Source organism: Salmo salar, chromosome 01 (genome assembly GCF_965601325.2).
Source record: "Salmo salar chromosome 01, fSalSal1, whole genome shotgun sequence".
Classification (NCBI taxonomy): domain Eukaryota; kingdom Metazoa; phylum Chordata; class Actinopteri; order Salmoniformes; family Salmonidae; genus Salmo; species Salmo salar.
Genome location: NC_138291.1, coordinates 140,990,207 through 141,011,928, shown reverse-complemented (window position 1 = coordinate 141,011,928; position 21,722 = coordinate 140,990,207). Strand labels below are relative to the sequence as shown.

At 42.4% G+C, this 21,722-nt stretch overlaps 1 protein-coding gene across 2 annotated transcripts in view; it reads right to left on the bottom strand.

Moving 5' to 3' along the window:
- Positions 1-21,641, bottom strand: part of LOC106562596 (rabphilin-3A) — a 66,705-nt gene extending 45,064 nt beyond the window's left edge. Inside the window, exon 1 of one of the 2 annotated variants that reach the window (XM_014127554.3) lies at positions 20,826-21,641. The gene's annotated coding sequence lies outside the window, so the exon portion shown is untranslated. The remainder of the gene's footprint in view (positions 1-20,825) is intronic. The other variant, XM_014127546.3, reaches the window with a different exon arrangement.
- Positions 21,642-21,722: the final 81 nt, after the last annotated feature.

Here is a 21,722-nt window from a genome sequence, read left to right as displayed (position 1 = left end):
ACATGCTTCTAAGTACGGTAATGGAATATTTTGAATTTTTTTGTCACGAAATGCGCTCGCGCGTTACCCTTCGGATAGTGACCTGAACGCACGAACAAAACGGAGGTATTTGGATATAACTATGGATTATTTGGAACCAAAACAACATTTGTTGTTGAAGTAGAAGTCCTGGGAGTGCATTCTGACGAAGAACAGCAAAGGTAATCCAATTTTTCTAATAGTAATTCTGAGTTTAGTGAGCCCCAAACTTGGTGGGTGTCAAATTAGCTAGCCTGTGATGGCCGAGCTATGTACTCAGAATATTGCAAAATGTGCTTTCGCCGAAAAGCTATTTTAAAATCGGACATAGCGATTGCATAAAGGAGTTCTGTATCTATAATTCTTAAAATAATTGTTATGTATTTTGTCAACGTTTATCATGAGTAATTTAGTAAATTCACCGGAGGTTTTCGGTGGGTATGGTAGTTCTGAACACCACATGCTAATGTAAAAAGCTGTTTTTTGATATAAATATGAACTTGATTGAACAAAACATGCATGTATTGTATAACATAATGTCCTAGGAGTGTCATCTGATGAAGATCATCAAAGGTTAGTGCTGCATTTAGCTGTGGTTTGGGTTTATGTGACATATATGAAAACGTACGTTTTCACTCCATGGATAGATCAAACGTCTTGCATGTAGACTCTGTGTATGTCTTAAGGATAGAAGCGGCCAGCGACGTAATTGTTCACGATTTTGGAAAAGACTGTCCAGCTTATTCATCAGGGTTATGAATATAGGGTAATCCCTCCATTTAAAGCTAAACACAGGCATAAAAAAGTTGACATCCTTGCAGGCTTTGGAAAATACATATGAACTGACAGACTTCGTCGCATTTGTACTATAAAATTGTTCACATGCTAAAATTGTCCCTTTGGAGTCGGGGCTATAAGCCATTGAAGAGATCCTTAGGCTTTCAAATCATTGCGCCCACCCACAAGCTCTTCCAATGCATAGCCTGGCACGTTTGTACCACTCAGGGCCTGTTCAATTTTACAGAGTGCTAGCCGTATCTTAAGCCATTCTGTCATACGCAGCGCAGGAGAAAAACTCCCGGGTTTTGCTTGATAAAGGGGGCTGGGGCCGCTGTCTGTGAAAATCTTCACAGTTGAATCCTCAGGTTTAAATATGTAAGTCATATGGCCATCACTGGTATCCAAAAACGCTTTAAAACGTTCTGGGACCTCACCCAAAAGATCCTCGATGCTTTTATCATTGGGTTCGTGACAAGAGGCGCATAGTACCCCGAGAATTGGTCTAGGAGACATAATTTTCTGTTTAATGTTCAGGGTTTTATTTTTAAAATCTTGTTTAGTGTTCTGGGGCCGCATGTGTTGTTCTGGGTCTTATTTATAAGTTGTCTGCCTCCAACACAATCCCCCCCCGGACATTCCTACTTTATAGACAACAACCCTAAGAGCAATAAAATAGGTGGGGTGTGGGGCCATCCTCTTTGAAATGTTCAAACACAACCCCCCAGTTCAACGAGGTCCCTACACATCAATCATCATGACAACTTCAAAGAGATGCAATATAGATATAACACACACTCTAACACGTGACAGAACAGGATGCAACTATATGGCCCTAACCACGTGACACCTTCCCGCCAGGATGTCCTGACCGGATGCCCTTATTTGGGCATGTACGCGCCATCCGGACATAGGGTCATAAATCACGATTTTGACCGATGCCGTCTACTTTATTCTCTCTGCCCTTGAGTGTCCCAGCCAGAGCCCGGACTTGAACCCAATCAAACATCTCTGGAAGGACCTGAAAATAGGTGTGCAGCGACGCTCCCCATCCAACCTGACAGAGCTTGAGAGGATCTGCAAAGAAGAATGGGAGAAACTCCCCAAATGCAGGTGTGCCAAGCTTGTAGCGTCATACCCAAGAAGACAAGGCTGTAATAGCTGCCAATAGTTCTTTAACAAAGTACTGAGTAAAGGGTCTGAATAGTTACGTAAATGTGATATTTTTTTTATTTATTTTTTTACATTTGCAAACATTTCTAAAAACCTGCTTTTGCTCTGTCATTATGGGGTATTGTGTGTAGATTGATGAGTGGGGAAAAAGGATTTAATCAATTTTAGAATAAGGCTGTAACGTAACAAAATTTGAAAAATGTGAAGGGGTTTGACTACTTTCCAAATACACTGTATATTTTAAGGGTATTCCAAGTTAAAACTGTCAAAATATTTTGATATGCAATGATTTTTAAAAGCTTTGTTTTTCCTTTTGCTTTTTGCTACCCATGGGAAACATTTTTGCTACTCCACTTATCCTGGATTCCCTGGTTGTGATATATGCTGGTGTAGTGGAGTTCTTTATGGAACATAGAAGATTCTAGAGAATTACATTCCCACAGGATTCCATACCCTGACAGCTGGATCACAATGGATCCTCCTCTCCATCCTTCTATCTCCACACTCTTTCCTCTCCTCCTCTCATCCTCTCCTGTCTCTCTCCAGTCTTCACGCAGTAGAAGCAGATTATAAAGCTTGGAGCTCTCCACATCACCGCCCTCTATCCCTGTTGATGACTCTCTGTGGATATACCTACACACATATGCACGATGCACATGCGTCTGATGACATAAGCGCAGATAAATGCTCAATATTAAGTCTGCAGAAAGCACACACACACACAAACACACACGGGCAGGCTTAAAGCTCTGATATGGCAGTGCTGTCTAGAAACATCTTCCTCAGTCGCTGAAGGGAGGAGCTGACGACACACACCTCAGTGTGCTAAAGGAGAAGACAGCAAACAAATATGGCTATAGGAAAAGACTAAACGGCTTGTAGATCTAGGGACTATGCTGTGACATCAGAGGGTTGTACAGGGGGAGAGAGAGCACGCATACAGTGCATTCGGAAAGTATTCAGACCCCTTGACTTTTTCCACATTTTGTTACGTTACAGCCTTATTCTAAAATCTATTAAATATTTTTTTCCATCAATCTACACACAGTACTCCATAAAGACAAAGTGAAAACAGATTTTTAGACATTTTTGCAAATTTAGTAAAAATAAAAAATACCTTATTTACATAAGTATTCAGACCCTTTGCTATGAGACTCGAAATTGAGCTCAGGTGCATCCTGTTTCCATTGATCAAGGGCCTTGGTCAGGGAGGTGATCAAAAACCTGATGGTCACTCTGACAGAGCTCCAGAGTTTCTCTGTGGAGATAGGATTAACTTCCAGAACGACAAACATCTCCACCAATCAGGCCTTTATGGTAGAGTGGCCAGACGGAAGCCACTCCTCAGTAAAAGGCACATGAAAGCCGCTTGGAGTTTGCCAAAAGACAACTAAAGACTCGCAGACCATGAGAAACAAGATTCTCTGGTCTGATGAAACACATTGAACTCTTTGGCCTGAATGACAAGCGTCACGTCTGGAGGAAACATGGCACCATCCCTACGGTGGAGCATGATGGTGGCAGCATTATGCCGTGGGAATGTTTATCAGCGGCAGGGAGATTAGTCAGGATCGAAGGAAAGATGAACGAAGCAAAGTACAGAGAGATCCTTGATGAAAACCTGTCTCAGAGAGCTTAGGACCTCAGACTGGGGCGAAGGTTCCCCTTCCAAGAGGGCAACGACACGAAGACAACACAGGAGTGGCTTCGGGACAAGTCTCTGAATGTCCTTGAGTGGCCCAGTCAGAACCCGGATTTGAACCCGATCTAACATCTCTGGAGACCTGAGAATAGCTGTGCAGCGACGCTCCCCATCCAACCTGCCAGAGCTTGAGAGGATCTGCAGAGAAAAATTCAAGTGTGCCAAGGCTGTAGCGTCATACCCAAGAAGACTTGAGGCTGTCATCACTGAGTAAAGGGTCTGAATACTTATGTAAATTAATTATACAATTATTTTTTTTTGATAAATTTGCACAAAAGAATTGAAACCTGTTTTTGCTTTGTCATGATGGGGTATTGTCTGTAGATTGATGGGGGGAGGGGGGGGCATTTTTAAAATCAATTTTAGAGTAAGTTTGTAGCATAACAAAACGGAAGAATAGTCAGATTTTTTTTTTTTTACAGTAAACATTACACTCACAAAAGTTACAAAAGAATAAAGACATTTCAAATGTCATATTATGTCTATATACAGCGTTGTAATCATGTACACATAGTTAAAGTACAAAAGGGAAAATAAATAAACAAATACAGGTTGTATTTACAATGGTGTTTGTTCTTCACTGGTTGCCCTTTTCTTGTGGAAACAGGTCACAAATCTTGCTGCTGTGATTGCACACTGTGGTATTTCACTCAATAGATATGGGAGTTTATCAAAATTGGATTTGTTTTCAAATTCTTTGTGGGTCTGTGCAATCTGAGGGAAATATGTGTCTCTAATATGATCATACATTTGGCATGAGGTTAAGAAGTGCAGCTCAGTTTCCACCTCACTTTGTGGGCAGTGTGCACATAGCCTGTCTTCTCTTGAGAGCCAGGTCTGCCTTCGGCGGCCTTTCTCAATAGCAAGGCTATGTTCACTGAGTCTGTACATAGTCATAGATTTCCTTAATTTTGGGTCAGTCACAGTGGTCAGGTATTCTGCCACTGTGTACTCTCTGTTTAGGACCAAATAGCATTCTAGTTTACTCTGTTTTTTTGTTAGTTCTTTCCAATGTGTCAAGTAATAATATTTTTGTTTTCTCGTGATTTGGTTGGGTCTAATTGTGTTGCTGTCCTGGGGCTCTGTGGGGTCTGTGTGTTTGTGAACAGGGCCCCAGGACCAACTTGCTTCGGGGGCTCTTCTCCAGGTTCATTTCTCTGTAGGTGATGGCTTTGTTATGGAAGGTTTGGGAATCGCTTCCTTTTAGGTGGTTGTAGAATTTAATAGCTCTTTTCTGGATTTTGATAATTAGTGGGTATCGCCCTAATTCTGCTTTCCATGCATTATTTGGTGTTTTACGTGTCTCTCTCTCTCTCTCTCTTAATTCAATTCAATTCAGTGGGCTTTATTGGCATGGGAAACATATGTTACCACATAAGCAAGTGAAATAGATAATAAACAAAGTTGAAATAAACAATCAGAAATGAAATGAACAGTAAACATTACACTCACAAAAGTTTAAATAGAATAGAAACATTTCTAATGTCATATTATGGCTATGTACAATGTTGTAACAATGTCTCTCTCTCTCTCGTGCCTGTCTGACCATCTGCATGTGTGTGCGGGGTATGGGGGTGGGCTTGGAGGCCATGGCAGTTCATAGCCCTCTTGATTAGCAGAGGGAAGGCTACAGTGCTCGTTTGAGAGAGTGAAATTGTGTGTGCGCGCGTGTGTGTGATACACCAGGGGCAGCAGTCAGTCCGCCACAACAACAACAACAACAATAGGCCTTATGCTAATTAATGCTTGTTCTCTCTCCCTTCTTTCTCCCTCTCCCTCTGACTCTCCCTTTGCCTCTCTCACTTCCTCATCTCTCTCTTTCCATCTTCCCCACTCTCTCTCTTTCTCTTCCAGACAGCCCTGCTGTCAATCTACTGCTGCAGTCACAGGTGGTATGACCTGAGGAGATGGATTGAGGTGAAGATGTGACATAGGTCATGGCTGGGCAGACAGCTTAGGAGGTTGGTGGCACCTTAATTGGGGAGAACGGACTTGGTAATGGTAATTGCTGGAGGGGAATGTGTGGAATGGTATCACAGACATCAAACACATGGTTTCCATGTGTTTGATACCATTCCATTTGCTTAGTTACGGACATTATTATGAGCTGTCCTCTCCTCAGCAGCCACCTGTGGTGGATAGAGAAAAAGAGAGAAGGAGTGATTTGATTTGATTAGGATCTCTTTTAGTCCTCATTAGGACTAATCTTCCAAGAGTCCTTAAACATTAAAATACAATTTATAATATGATCATTTTCACATATAACACACTGTTACAAACGGACATAATACCTTGACATACAGTATTAACCAGATAAATACTCTAATAGTCAAAAAGGATATATTGATTCCTTCATCTACCCTAGTCCCGCACAACCTTCCAATTTATTATATTTAAATAGTTCTAAAGTATTGTTTGCATATATATTTTGAAAGGTTTCTGGTTTGCTCAGATACATTTTTCAAATTCTTTATTGCTCTAAATCGGTAACCCAACTGCTAGCAGTGCCGTCTCATCGGTCACTCCACCTTCTTGGGAGCCCCACTTACACCCCCCCCGGAATGCTTCAATGGAGAGCTGAGCAACTGTCGGGTGTCCCTAGCTCAGTGTGCTCTCATTTTCGAGCTTCAGCCCTCCTTCCCCCGGATCGCTCCAAGATTGCCTATCTCATCACGCTGATGTCCGGGAGGGCTCTCACCTGGGCTACTGCTGTATGGGAACAACAGTTGGCCATATGCGTTAGTCTGGAGGGGTTCGTGGGAGAGGTGAAGGTTTTTTACGCCCCGTTCTCTGGGAGAGAAGCTGCCCGGAAGCAAATCCAGCTTCGGCAGGACTCCCACTGTGTGGCAGATGGTGTGGATTTCCGCACGTTGGCAGCGGAGAGTGCTTGGAACCAGGAAGCACTGTTCGATATGTTCCTGCACGGCGTCTCGGAGGAGGACGAGCTTGCAGCTCGGGAGTTACCTACGGATCTCGATTCCCTCATCGCTTTGACCATCTGAATCGATGGGCGACTACAGGAACGATGGAGGGAGAGGAAATTCGACTTTGCCCGCACGTCCAGGGATTCCATCTTGCCGCCGAGTCATCCCGGAAGTCCCCGACGATCTCGTTGCCGAGAGAATCTGAGGCTTACCGACCTTCCCCGAGAGTTGCCGAAGACGGCTGAGCCACCGCTTCCCAAGCCTATGCAACTAGGTAGCCAGCGGAACAGTAATACAGGATCAACACAAAGAGTTGGCTGTATTGTGGGACTCTTGGTCATTTTGTGTCCTCTTGTCCTTTAAAAAGACCAGGCTCACTTGTAGGAGTGAGTACTCTGGTGGGCCATATGGAGAACTTTCTTGCTTTCCTTGCTCGCACCCCTTTTCATGCCATTCTGCTGTGGGGAAAGCAGTCTAAATCTCTTCGTGTCCTCATTGACTCAGGGACCGATGAGAGCTTTTAGGATGCTACCCTGGCTTCCGAGCTGAACATACCCACACAGCCCCTTTCCGCTCCCATGGATGTTAGAGCGCTGGATGGGAGATCTATAGGCCGCGTCATTCATATTACCACTCCCATCAACCTACGGGTGTCAGGGAATCACAGTGAAACTATTCAGTTCCTGCTCATGAAGTCTCCTCAGATTCCCGTGGTTTTGGGATTCTCCTGGCTCCAGCAACACAATCCTCCTCATCAACTGGTCTACTGGTGCCATCATGGGCTGGAGTCCATTGTGAAGACGGCGCAACTTTCTCCGCGACGTACAGTGAGGGGGAAAAGTATTTGATCCCCTGCTGATTTTGGACGTTTGCCCACTGACAAAGAAATGATCAGTCTATAATTTTAATGGTGGGTTTATTTGACCAGTGAGAGACAGAACAACAATAAAAAAAATCCAGAAAAACGCATGTCAAAAATGTTATAAAATTATTTGCATTTTAATAAGGGAAATAAGTATTTGACCCCTCTGCAAAACATGACTTAGTACTTGGTGGCAAAACCCTTGTTGGCAATCACAGAGGTCAGACATTTCTTGTAGTTGGCCACCAGGTTTGCACACATCTCAGGAGGGATTTTGTCCCACTCCTCTTTGCAGATATTCTCCAAGTCATTTAGGTTTCGAGGCTGACGTTTGGCAACTCGAACCTTCTGCTCCCTCCACAGATTTTCTATGGGATTAAGGTCTGGAGACTGGCTAGACCACTCCAGGACCTTAACCTGTTAGGGCTAGGGGGCAGTATTGACACGGCCGGATAAAAAACGGACCCGATTTAATCTGGTTACTACTCCTACCCAGTAACTAGAATATGCATATAATTATTGGCTTTGGATAGAAAATACCCTAAAGTTTCTAAAACTGTTTGAATGGTTTCTGTGAGTATAACAGAACTCATATGGCAGGCAAAAACCTGAGAAGATTCCAAACAGGAAGCGCCCTCTCTGACAAGTTGTTGTTCATCTTGGCTCTTTTTATTGAAGACTGAGGATCTTTGCCGTAACGTGACACTTCCTACGGCTCCCATAGGCTCTCAGAACCCGGGAAAAAGCTGAATGATATCGAGGCAGCCTCTGGCTGAAACACATTATCGCGTTTGGATAGTGGCTGGTCAGAGTACTCTGAGACTCATACTCGTGCACGAGGGCACGAGATGTATTTATTTTCTCTCTCTTTGTATGTATACAGGCTTTCCCGGTCGGAATATTATCGCTTTTTTACGAGAAAAATGGCATAAAAATTGATTTTAAACGGCGGTTGACATGCTTCGAAGTACGGTAATGGAATATTTAGAATTTTTTTGTCACGAAATGCGCCATGCTCATCACCCTTATTTACCCTTTCGGATAGTGTCTTGAACGCACGAACAAAACGCTGCTATTTGGATATAACAATGGATTATTTGGGACCAAACCAACATTTGTTATTGAAGTAGAAGTCCTGGGAGTGCATTCTGACGAAGAACAGCAAAGGTAATAACACTTTTATTATAGTAAATCTGACTTTGGTGAGTGCTAAACTTGCTGGGTGTCTAAATAGCTAGCCCTGTGATGCCGGGCTATCTACTTAGAATATTGCAAAATGTGCTTTCACCGAAAAGCTATTTTAAAATCGGACATATCGAGTGCATAGAGGAGTTCTGTATCTATAATTCTTAAAATAATTGTTATGTTTTTTGTGAACGTTTATCGTGAGTAATTTAGTAAATTCACCGGCAGTGTTCGGTGGGAATGCTAGTCACATGCTAGTCACATGCTAATGTAAAAAGCTGGTTTTTGATATAAATATGAACTTGATGGAACAAAACATGCATGTATTGTATAAAATAATGTCCTAGGGTTGTCATCTGATGAAGATCATCAAAGGTTAATGCTGCATTTAGCTGTGGTTTGGGTTTATGTGACATTATATGCTAGCTTGAAAAATGGCTGTCTGATTATTTCTGGCTGGGTACTCTGCTGACATAATCTAATGTTTTGCTTTCGTTGTAAAGCCTTTTTGAAATCGGACAGTGTGGTTAGATTAACGAGAGTCTTGTCTTTAAAATGGTGTAAAATAGTCATATGTTTGAAAAAATTGAAGTTTTTGCATTTTTGAGGTATTTGAATATCGCGCCACGGGATTACACTGGCTGTTGAGTAGGTGGGACGCAAGCGTCCCACCTAGCCCATAGAAGTTAACCTGTTAGGGCTAGGGGGCAGTATTTGCACGGCTGGATAAAAAAATGTACCCGATTTAATCTGGTTACTAATCCTACCCAGTAACTAGAATATGCATATACTTATTATATATGGATAGAAAACACTCTAAAGTTTCTAAAACTGTTTGAATGGTGTCTGTGAGTATAACAGAACTCATTTGGGATGCAAAACCCTGAGACATTTTCTGACAGGAAGTGGATACCTGATGTGTTGTATTACCTTTAAACCTATGCCATTGAAAAACACAGGGGCTGAGGAATATTTTGGCACTTCCTATTGCTTCCACTAGATGTCACCAGCCTTTACAAAGTGTTTTGAGTCTTCTGGAGGGAGATCTGACCGAACAAGAGCCATGGAACGATGATGGCCCATTAGACACCTGGCGCGCGAGTTCATGTTGGGTACCCTCGTTCCAATACGTTATAAAAGAGAATGCATTCGTCCACCTTGAATATTATTCATGTTCTGGTTAAAAAAGGCCCTAATGATTTATGCTATACAACGTTTGACATGTTTGAACGAACGTAAATATATTTTTTCCCCTCGTTCATGAAGTGAAGTCCGGCGGGCTTAGATCATGTGCTAACAAGACGGAGATTTTTGGACATAAATGATGAGCTTTTTTGAACAAAACTACATTCGTTATGGACCTGTGATACCTGGAAGTGACATCTGATGAAGAGAATCAAAGGTAATGGATTATTTACATAGTATTTTCGATTTTAGATCTCCCCAACATGACGGCTAGTCTGTATCACAACGCGTATTTTTCTGGGCGCAGTGCTCAGATTATTGCAAAGTGTGATTTCCCAGTAAGGTTATTTTTAAATCTGGCAAGTTGATTGCGTTCAAGAGATGTAAATCTATAATTCTTTAAATGACAATATAATATTTTACCAATGTTTTCTAATTTTAATTATTTAATTTGTGGTGCTGACTTGACTGCCGGTTATTGGAGGGAAACGATTTCCTCAACATCAATGCCATAGTAAAACGCTGTTTTTGGATATAAATATGAACTTGATAGAACTAAAAATGCATGCATTGTCTAACATAATGTCCTAGGAGTGTCATCTGATGGAGATTGTAAAAGGTTAGTGCATAATTTTAGCTGGTTTTATGGTTTTGGTGACCCTGTCTTTGAATTGACAAAACATTACACACAACTCTTGTAAATGTACTGTCCTAACATACTCTAAATTTATGCTTTCGCCGTAAAACCTTTTTGAAATCGTAAAACGTGGTTAGATTAAGGAGATGTTTATCTTTCAAAGGGTGTAAAATAGTTGTATGTTTGAAAAATTAGAATTTTGACATTTATTTGGATTCAAATTTGCCGCTCTTGAAATGCACCTGCTGTTGATGGAGTGCACCACGGGTGGGACGCTTGCGTCCCACCTAGCCCATAGAGGTTAATGTGCTTCTTCTTGAGCCACTCCTTTGTTGCCTTGGCTGTGTGTTTTGGGTCATTGTCATGCTGGAATACCCATCCACGACCCATTTTCAATGCCATGGCTGAGGGAAGGAGGTTCTCACCCAAGATTTGACGGTACATGGCCCCGTCCATCGTCCCTTTGATGCGGTGAAGTTGTCCTGTCCCCTTAGCAGAAAAACACCCCCAAAGCATAATGTTTCCACCTCCATGTTTGACAGTGGGGATGGTGTTCTTGGGGTCATAGGCAGCATTCCTCCTCCTCCAAACACGGCGAGTTTAGTTGATGCCAAAGAGCTCCATTTTGGTCTCATCTGACCACAACACTTTCACCCTGTTGTCCTCTGAATCGTTCAGATGTTCATTGGCAAACTTCAGACAGGCATGTATATGTGCTTTCTTGAACAGGGGGACCTTGCGGGCGCTGCAGGATTTCAGTCCTTCACAGCGTAGTGTGTTACCAATTGTTTTCTTGGTGACTCTGGTCCCAGCTGCCTTGAGATCATTGACAAGATCCTCCCGTGTAGTTCTGGGCTGATTCCTCACCGTTCTCATGATCACTGCAACTCCACGAGGTGAGATCTTGCATGGAGCCCCAGGCTGAGGGAGATTGACAGTTCTTTTGTGTTTCTTCCATTTGCGAATAATCGCACCAACTGTTGTCACCTTCTCACCAAGCTGCTTGGCGATGGTCTTGTAGCCCGTTCCAGCCTTGTGTAGGTCTACAATCTTGTCCCTGACATCCTTGGAGAGCTCTTTGGTCTTGGCCATGGTGGAGAGTTTGGAATCTGATTGATTGATTGCTTCTGTGGACAGGTGTCTTTTATACAGGTAACAAGCTGAGATGAGGAGCACTCCATTACCTGTATAAAAGACACCTGGGAGCCAGAAATCTTTCTGATTGAGAGGGGGTCAAATACTTATTTCCCTCTTTAAAATGCAAATCAATTTATAACATTTTTGACATGCGTTTGTCAGGATTTCTTTGTTGTTATTCTGTCTCTCACTGTTCAAATAAATCTACCATTAAAATTATAGACTGATCATTTCTATGTCAGTGGGCAAACATACAAAATCAGCAGGGGATCACATACTTTTCCCCCTCACTGTATACCTGGGGGCTCGGAAGATGCCCCGGACCTCTCCACCATTCACGCGGAGTACCAGGACTTTCAGGAGGTGTTCAACAAGGCCCGGGCCACTTCACTTCTGCCGCACCGACCATATGACTGCGGGATTGACCTTTTCCCTAGCACCACTCCACCCCGGGGACAACTGTACTTTCTATCGGGACCAGAGACCAAGGCTATGGACACCTACATTGGGGACTCCCTAGCTGCAGGATTTATACGTCCTTCAATCTCTCCCGCCGGCGCAGGGTTCTTTGTGGAGAAGAAGGACAAGAGCCTATGCCCGTGCATCGACTACCGGGGACTCAATGGCATAACGATGAAGAACCGCTACCCGCTACCACTCATCTCCTCGGCCTTCGAGCCGCTCCAGCCACCGTGTTTTCCAAGCTGGATCTACAGAACGCCTACCACCTGGTGCGGATATGGGAAGGGGATGAGTGGAAGACCGCCTTCAACACGGCCAGAGGCCACTAAGTATTTGGTCATGCCATTTGTCCTCACCAATGCCCCTGCTGTGTTCCAGGCTCTGGTAAATGATGTTCTCTGCAACATGTTGAACTGGTTCGTCTTCGTCTACATTGATGACATCTTCATCTTCTCCCACTCCCCCCAAGAACATGTGCTCCATGTCCAACAGGTTCTTCAACGCCAGAGACATCCTGGACCCAGGCCTCATCGCGGATTTCCAACGCCAACACCCCGGTCAACCAGGTATGCGCCCAGGTAGGACGCCAGATGGCGCCCCTGGAGGGGGGTACTGTCACACCCTGATCTGTTTCACCTGTCTTTGTGATTGTCTCCACCCCCTCCAGGTGTCACCCATCTTCTCCATTATCCCCTGTGTATTTATACCTGTGTTCTCTGTTTGTCTGTTACCAGGTCGTCTTGTTCATCAAGTCAACCAGCGTTTTTTTTTCTCAGCTCCTGCTTTCCCCAGTCTCTCTTTTCCTTGCCCTCCTGGTTTTGACCCTTGCCTGTCCTGTTTCTGAGCCCGTCTGCCTGACCACTCTGCCTGCCCCTGAGCCTGCCTGCCATCCTGTAACTTTGCCCCATCTCTGGATTACCTACTTCTGTCTGACCCTGAGCTGGTCTGCCATCCTGTACCTTTGTACCTACCTTCAAACCTGATACCAAGAGCATTGAGCATGACTAAAACAGAAGAACCATATCTCCACCTTAAAACAATCCTTGCAGCTTGTTTCTGTTCAATCTGCAGCCTCCTAATTTCACTTGCTGATGCATTTCCCCAGAACACAGAACAATAGTTCACCTGACTCCCAATTAATGCTTGGGTTGTTTGCTTAAGAATCTTTCCCGGTAAATATTTAGCTATCCTTCTGATCATGCATGCATGTAATATATATATATTTTTACATAGATTAGTTATTTGAGACACTGCACCCCTAGTAGTTTGGTTTCTGCTACTTCCTCAATTTTTACTCCCCTCGTACTTAATTGTATCCCATGCTGTGTTGACCTTTTCCTGGTAGAACAGACGAACATAACCTTGGTTTTCTTGGTGTTCAAAACAGGTTTGTTCCGGCAAACCCACTCCCTGATATTTCCCAGATCTACTTGTAGAGCTTGCTATACCTGTTGAACCGATTGTCTTGATGTATAAATTGTAGTATCATCTGCAAATATAGTAGTTTGAGTTTCAGATGAGACATAAGGAAGGTCGTTGGTATATATTAAGTAAAGAAGGGGCCCAAGGCAGCTGCCCTGCGGTATTCCACAGTTTAAAGCATGAGGGGAAGAAAACGACTCATTGATATAGGTGGACTGTTTCCTGTCAGTTAGATATGACTGTACCCAATTCAATGCTGCCTCCATAATGCAATAATTTTGTCAAAATTATTTCATGATCCACTAAATAAAATGCTGCACTGAAATCTAAAAATAGTACACCCACAAACCTGCCATTATCCATAGCATTGAGCCATTGGTCAGTCAGTGATGGAAGAGGTTCATGAGTGAGGGATAGAAAGAGAACAAGGAGTAGTAGAGGTCAGAGGTGGGTGGATAAAGAGAGGAAGAGAAGGATAGATGAAGAAGAGATGGATAGAAAGAGATATAAAGGGGAAGAAGAAGGTCCCCAGAGACACATCTTCAGGAAGGAACAATGATATATATAAACCTCTGGATTACTGATGCTATGTATTGGCCAGTGAGAGGCTTTGAAGCCACCGGTCGGCCATATTTGCACTCCCCAGAAGAAGCAGAAGGACAAAATGACATGTATTTGAGTATTTACGTTGTAGTGGGGACAGTAACATAAAAAGTATACTTTAAGGAAAATAAAATTGCACACCTCTTCAAGGAACCCCCACTGGTGGTCAATAAGAGTGGTCACAATATTGGGGACAGCTTGGTGATATCTGACCTGATCCCTGAGCCCACTCAGACACTCTTGACATCCATTCCAAATGGGAACTACAAATGTGGCTCATGCGCACAGTGCAATAGCACTACAAAAACAGACATCCACATACAGATCGAAAAATTCCTGTTAGGGGTATCATCTCATGCAAGACAAAGGGGGTAATCTATCTCATCACCCTTCTTATGAACAATTATATTTTCTGTGAACAGGTCTTGTAAATGAATGTATTCTTTCTACAGCTTATCAGAGTACACCCAATGTTCCCCCTGTCGATGATGCCTATTATGCACTATGGTTGAACCAAAATATTACAAAACATTAATGAAATTGGAAATATTTAAATATATAGGTCAATTTCAATGAAACAATAATGTTAATGTTATGCTAATGATAACAATGACATATATTCAATATGCTGTGAGCTATTGTCTTTTAACAGTTTTGCTCGGTTCATTCTGATCAACCTACTGTAGCAATTACGACACACCCCTCACTATTGTCATTGATTGTACGAATTGCACTGTTTGTCTACATAAACTGGTTCAAGCATTCATAACATTACCCTGAAGAAGGCACAGTGATGCCATAACGTTGGTGTTTTTTTACCCAATAAATTACTGCTTATATATATATATATATATATATATATATATATATATATATATATATATATAGTGTGCGACTCTCTCTGTTTTTATAGCTTACAGTTTGTTTTCTGTTAGTCAGCACCTCCACATTAAATAATTTTCTCTAGGTGTGCGCCAGCTCATGCTTTTTATTGGACTGATCATGTCAACATCATACTTTCAAAATCTTAGCCAGTAGTCATCATCATGAATGAGGTCGACAATCTACTGGCAAATCCTTTTCAATCCTTGTAATATGAAGACAAATTAAAGATAAAAAGTATCGGTGCTCATCGGCCATTGGACATAAACATTACACAACAAGTTGCAAATTGCAAATTCAGCAATGAGTGGTTTGGAAGGAATCAATGGCTAACTGCAAGCATTGCAAATTAATCACTAGCCTGCTATTCAGTGGAGAGGCTGTGTGTTCCAAGTCTGGGTTTAACTTCTTAGGGCTTGGCCCCTTTTTTCTCCACTTCCTGCCTGAATGACGTGGCCAAAGTAAACTGCCTGTAGCTCAGGCCCTGAAGCCAGGATATGCATATAATTGGTACCATTGGAAAGAAGATTTGTTTTTGAGAGAGACCATCCTCTTAGAAATGCAAGAGAAACGTCATATTGAAAACTCCCTGGATGCAATTCCTATGGCTTCCATGGGGCGTCTGCAGTCTATGTTCAAGGTTACAGGCTTGTAACTTCAAAATTGAATAAGAAATAACAGTTTTAGTAGAAAGACAAAGTCTTGGAAATTCGTGTTTGCGCACGCCATGAAGACATTACGCACCTGCTAAAATCGGTTTCCTATTAAACATACTTCTTTCCGAAATAAATATTATAGTTTGATAACATTTTAGGGTATCTGAGAAGTAAATAGAAACATATTTTGACTTGTTGAAACAAGGTTTAGGGGTAGATTTTCAGATTCCTTTCTCTGCAAGTTGAACGAGTGGATTACTCAAATCGATTGTGCCAACTAAACAGACTTTTTGGGATATAAAGAAGGATTTTATCTAACAAAACGACACTACATGTTATAACTGGGATCCATAGGATGACACATCAGAGGAAGATTTTCAAAAAGTAAGTGAATATTTAATTGTTATATGTGAATGTATGAAACCTGTGCGGTGGAAAAATATTTTGATGTGGGGCGCCATCCTCAAACAATCGCATGGCATGGTTTCGCTGTAATAGCTACTGTAAATCGGACAGTGCAGTTTGATTAACAAGAATTGAAGCTTTCAGCCGATATAAGACACTTTTATGTACCTAAATGTGTAAAATCCATAATATTTATGATTATTTATTTGATTTGCGCGCCCTCCAGTTTTACCGGAAGTTGTCCTGCTAGCGGGACACCTATCCTTATTAAGGGTCTCTTTTCCAAGCTTAAAAGGATAAACATTCACATGCAACACCATGGGCCAGAAAAGGTTGAATACACTGGCCATGCTGTCAATCCAGAATGACTTCTGACGCATTCAAAACAACTGGAAACTTGGAACTGGGAAATCTCAGACTTCAGTGAGTTCAAGACAACTGGAACTCTGAAAATATCAAGCTCCGACTGGGAAAATACATTTTGAACGCTCATCCAACTCAGAATTCCAAGTCGGGAACTCTGGCCTCTTTCTAGAGCTCCGACCTAAAGACCACTGACGTCATGATTCGACCTTGTTTTTTTTTCCCAGAGTTCCCAGTTGTCTTGAAAGCACCGTAAATCCAGAGAATGCCAGACTTTGATGACAATGTTTGATGACAAAATTTGCCCACAAGAAGGACCACCGCGCCACCTTCCTGTTTAAGTGAGCGCAGCACAACAAGGTGAGCCCAAAAATGTAGTGTGTACAGCTACATAAATGATGTAATATGCCAGGGAGATATGTATACTGTACCTAAGAAAGTAATACTAAGTGTATGTTGTGTAGTAAGCTGTTAGTAGCCCATGTGCCTCACCCTAATAATTTGGTCCCTTTCCCCATCATAACTTAGCCTACTGTTCTGACTTGGTGGCGCAAATGTAGCCTATAACCAGTTTTAGAGAAATGTAATCATTGAATATTGTAATAGCTTTCATTGTCTGCTTATATCGGGAGCCAAAGACGTGGATGTCGATTAAAGCAGCCCCCCGTATCTCTCTGATTCAGAGGGGTTGAGTTAAATGTGGAAGACACATTTCAGTTGAATGCATTCAGTTGTACAACTGACTACGGTTCTAACTTGGTGTACAGGGAGAATACTGTAAGAATGGCCCATGTTCTGAATTCTCACGCTGTACATTTCAAAAGTGCTGAACAAATAGTTATATTGACTACGTCCATCTTAGCTTGCTCATTATTGTCTTAATCGAAATGACGGATTGCTTCTTTTCCGCTCATCGTTCCCTTATGCCATAGTTTGTACATCTCAATTGTCAGTAGAAACCACATTCGTTTAAGCAAGTCAGCCACATCAGCTATGTTTTTTTAAAAAGCAGTAAATGAGGCTGAATGAACTGTTTCGCTGCCAGACAAGGCTCTGCTGATAGCCAGGTGTACCAGTGGTAAGGATTCACTCCATGGTGCTGAATAGAAACCTCTGCTGTTGGGACAGCTTTATGTAGGCCCTAACAGTTGCTAGGACCTAAGAGTTTGTGGGCACCGTTTGTCACTGTTATAGTGCAATTAATGTAATGTTTAGTGTTGTGTAGTGGCTTTGCTGGCATGCATCTAAAAACATTTTTTGTTTGTTTGCCGCACCAAGATATACATGCTAAAATCGCCACTGGCAACCCTACTCATGGGATCAAAAGTCCTGCACATTCCTGCATACCAAGTAGCTCTCCAGGAGGAGAGTTAGTCACCTTTGAAGGGTACTTCTCAGAACCAGTAGGGTACCTCTCTGTAAGAAATGGTGTGTCCAATACTGGGAATAATGTGCCAAAAATTTTCTCATTTGTTGCTCTATTTCTATCCAGCTCATGGACGTGTGTAGTTCTATCCTCTCTTTCAGATACGGCTGTGTGGCCATGCAGCGTCAACATTCAGCTCAGGTCTCAGGTTCAGAATGGATCTATAGTTATAGTCACACATTCATTTTCCCAGCCAGGGGACGACTGTCACAAAACATATTAACACTATGGTACTCAGAGGAAATGGACACGCCTTAATATTCACTAAGGATATGCAACCGCCTGATTCAGCATCTAACACACCCTACTGCTTCCACATACGCACAACACCACCACCCTTCACGGCTATACACTCTCCAAACATACTCATGGTGCATTGCTAATTAAATCACCTCTGGTCACACTTTGTTGTGCCGGAGAATATCTGTTTTTCAAACCCTGTCATGAGAGAGAGCAGCCAGGGAAGCAGTGGATGACAATCGCTTTCCCTGCAGATTTAGGGCAGGAAGTCAATTACTGTAGGTTCCAACTGTGCCAAACTGACGAAAATACATTCCAACATCCTGGATGAAATGAGGTGGAAAATTCTCATTGAAAGCAATGGGAAACTGTCCAACTCATGAATGTGAGTTGATTGGTTAAATGGATTAGGTTGGAATTGAGTTCACCACAACCCTGACCTCCATTTATCATCATGGAGAGTCCATAATGTATGAAACGAATAAGCAATGGCAGCAGGCTATCCTTTCCCATTCTTTTCTACATAGGTAGGTAGTGGTTGTGTGTGTGTGTGTGTGTGTGTGTGTGTGTGTGTGTGTGTGTGTGTGTGTGTGTGTGTGTGCGCCCAAGAAATATTATTATCTTCCAGGTACCGGAAAGTCCCCGCAAGGATAGTAAAACAAAGAAAATTCTCCCTGGTGAAGGCCATTTTAAGTTTAGGGTTAGGTTTAGGGTTACAATTAGGGTTAGCGGTTAGGTTTAGGGTAAGGGTTAGTAGTTATAGTAGTAGTAAAAGTATTAGTAATAGTATTAGTAGTGCTAGTAGTAGTAGTAGTGCTAGTAGTAATAGTAGTAGTAATAGTAGCAGTAGTACTAGTAGTAGTAGTACTAGTAGTAGTAATAGTAGCAGTAGTACTAGTAGTAGTAATAGTAGTAGTAATAATCATAGTAATAGTAGTAGTACTAGAAGTAGTAATTGTAGCAATAGTAGCAGTAGTAGTTGTAGTAGTAATAGTAGCAATAGAAGTAGTACTAGTAGTAGTACTAGTAGCAATAGTAGTAGTAGTAGTAATAATAATAGTAATAGTAGTAGTAGCAGTAGCAGCCTGCTACTGCACTGCAGTAGTAACGGAGTAACGACTGATAGCATGTTTGGCATTACAACATGGCTGAGTACTCCATCCTTCCCAGCTCATCATCATCTCCAGCTGGAGAGTATACAGACAGTGCAGTGCTATACAGACAGTGCCAAACCAGGCTCCAACATCATGCTCTCATAAACAACTACAGCAGCCATCTACATCCGTCTCTCACCATCTTAATTATTTTCTAGGGTGATAAATGTCCACGGCAGATTGTAATTAAGTCCAGCAGCACTGTCTTATCTTACCATTGTAAAACTAGGACAAACTCCCTATTGCTCTTTCTACTGCGGAGTAATGGATCACTTTGAGTGCTTTTCCAGGAGCGCTACAGTATATTGCAGGCTGCAGCAGTGCCAATACAGGAACACTATATTATAGCCAAGAGTCCAACTACAAAAAGACAATGGGAAAGATTGAAGACTTTCTGACAATATATATCATGCCTGACGCCATTCTATACACTTGAACTTGCTGTTTTAGTAGATGACCCCAGGGGATCAATCTGCACTGTATCACTTTTAAATCTGTCTACTAAGAGGGTAAAACCCCCAACCTGGTGAATATTTCCCCTGACTTCAGCAGCAGTGGGGGTTTGGAGTGAGTGATGTAAGCACTGTCAGTTTCAGCACCTCAGTCAGCGCCTAACTCTCCATCCCACACACACACGGTCAATAATACCTATCACAGGGGATTGTAGACCATGGGAAAATAAGAGCTGATCAATATACTGCAGCTAGAGCATGTTCTATAGGGAATCACAACCTGACCTTTGACCTCTTCACACTCATGCATGCAGGCAAGCACATGCCTTGTTGCATGAAAAAAATGTTATTCTTTGACTTGCTTCTCTCCTCTTTCACATTGTTCTTTATCTTGACCTTTCTCTGCTGCCAGTATGTGTTATAGTTAGCAACTGAAGGCTCCCTCACCTCATTTACAGACTGGCTAGTTCGGAGTAAGTGTGCGTGTGAGACAGGTCTGAAACAGTGGCTGTCGGTGCAATGGAGAGTAACGGGGAGAGACTCCACACTATCTGTCCTGACTGTCTGTTTCTGCTGTAGCTGACTTGACATCGTCTTGCTTTTTCTATCGGTGCACTTGCAGCTTGACACGTCAAATGTAAATGAGTCCATAGTGAAGGAAGGGGGAGAATATGGCCTGAAGAGATCATGGCAAGGAAAGCTTTTGTTTAGCATATTGCCCCTTAAGAACCTTGTTCCGCACTCTTCTATCCCCAGAAGGTATTAAGTCCAAGTCTTTTTGTGTCAATATACCCACAAGAGGCTGGAGACTGAGGTTACAGAGACATCAACCTCTCCTGTCATTTCAGTATGCAGCCCTTTGTGGATCTCACTGTAATAAATGATGTCCTGCAGTGGTGACACAGAGTGGGGCATTAAATTACTGGAAAGGGAGGAATAGAATGAAGTCATTTTCTATGTTCACATAAGTCAACCTTTTTTTTTTCCTCTAATATGTCCACAAGATGTATAATTTTCTCAGACATGGCACATCCTGAATGATGGATTCTTGCAATCCATATAGGTCAATTCATTCTTGTCGAGTCCTAATCTATCGTCATCTTTTTTCCCCCAATCAACCACATACTGACACACAATCAAAATGCTCTCACTTCTCTTACCTGACACTTCTCCAACAGTTCTTTTAAATGTTTTTCTTCCTCCTACAGAGATTGGAGATGTAAGAGAAATAGAGATGGAGAGAGAAACATCAAATAAAGCGTCCTGCCTCTGTGCGACTGTCACAATTTCTATAGGAGCGCTCTTTCCACAACAGTCCACAAACACTCCCTCCACTCGCACGCGACCGAGTAGTCCGACCTCCTCATTTAAAGCCACGAGCCCTGAACCCCGCCCCCTCACACTCAGTCGCGCGCTGAACGGATAAACGGGGGGGATGAAGGCAGCTACGGTACCCACAGGAGGGAAACCCCTCCCACACAGGAGATGAAGGTTCTTCTGTGAGGAGTGGAGGAGCTCCCTATGATGATGGTGATGAAGATGCACTGTAGTGTTCACTAAATGTATACCCCTGGATTTTGTATGCCTTTTTTTCTTTTGATAATAAATGGTGCTATGTGTTGTTGATGATGATGATGAGGATTATGACACATCCTTGTCATCATTGCCGTACCCTAATGATAATCCCTTGATTAACCTATCAGGTGAATCTCTAATGATAATCCCTTGTTTAACCTATCAGGTTAACTGTGCATGCCCAGGTGTTTTATCCACCATACCATATGAGGCAGCTTCTTCCTATTTACTAGCCTTCTATTTATAGTCCTATTCGTTATTTCCCTCTGAGCAACTCAGCTGCAAGCATTATTCTGTTCCATACAATCTGAATACAATAGTCCACAATTCAAACGCAAGGTCCTATTCCAGAATGTTCTAATTCATTAGAATAGAGATTAGAATATGAGGGAGAGGAAATATTCCAACTGACCCTCCTGGCCCCCTGCTGAGGTTACTCATTCACTGATTCTGTCTTAATAAAGAGTGTCCTTGCTACAGGG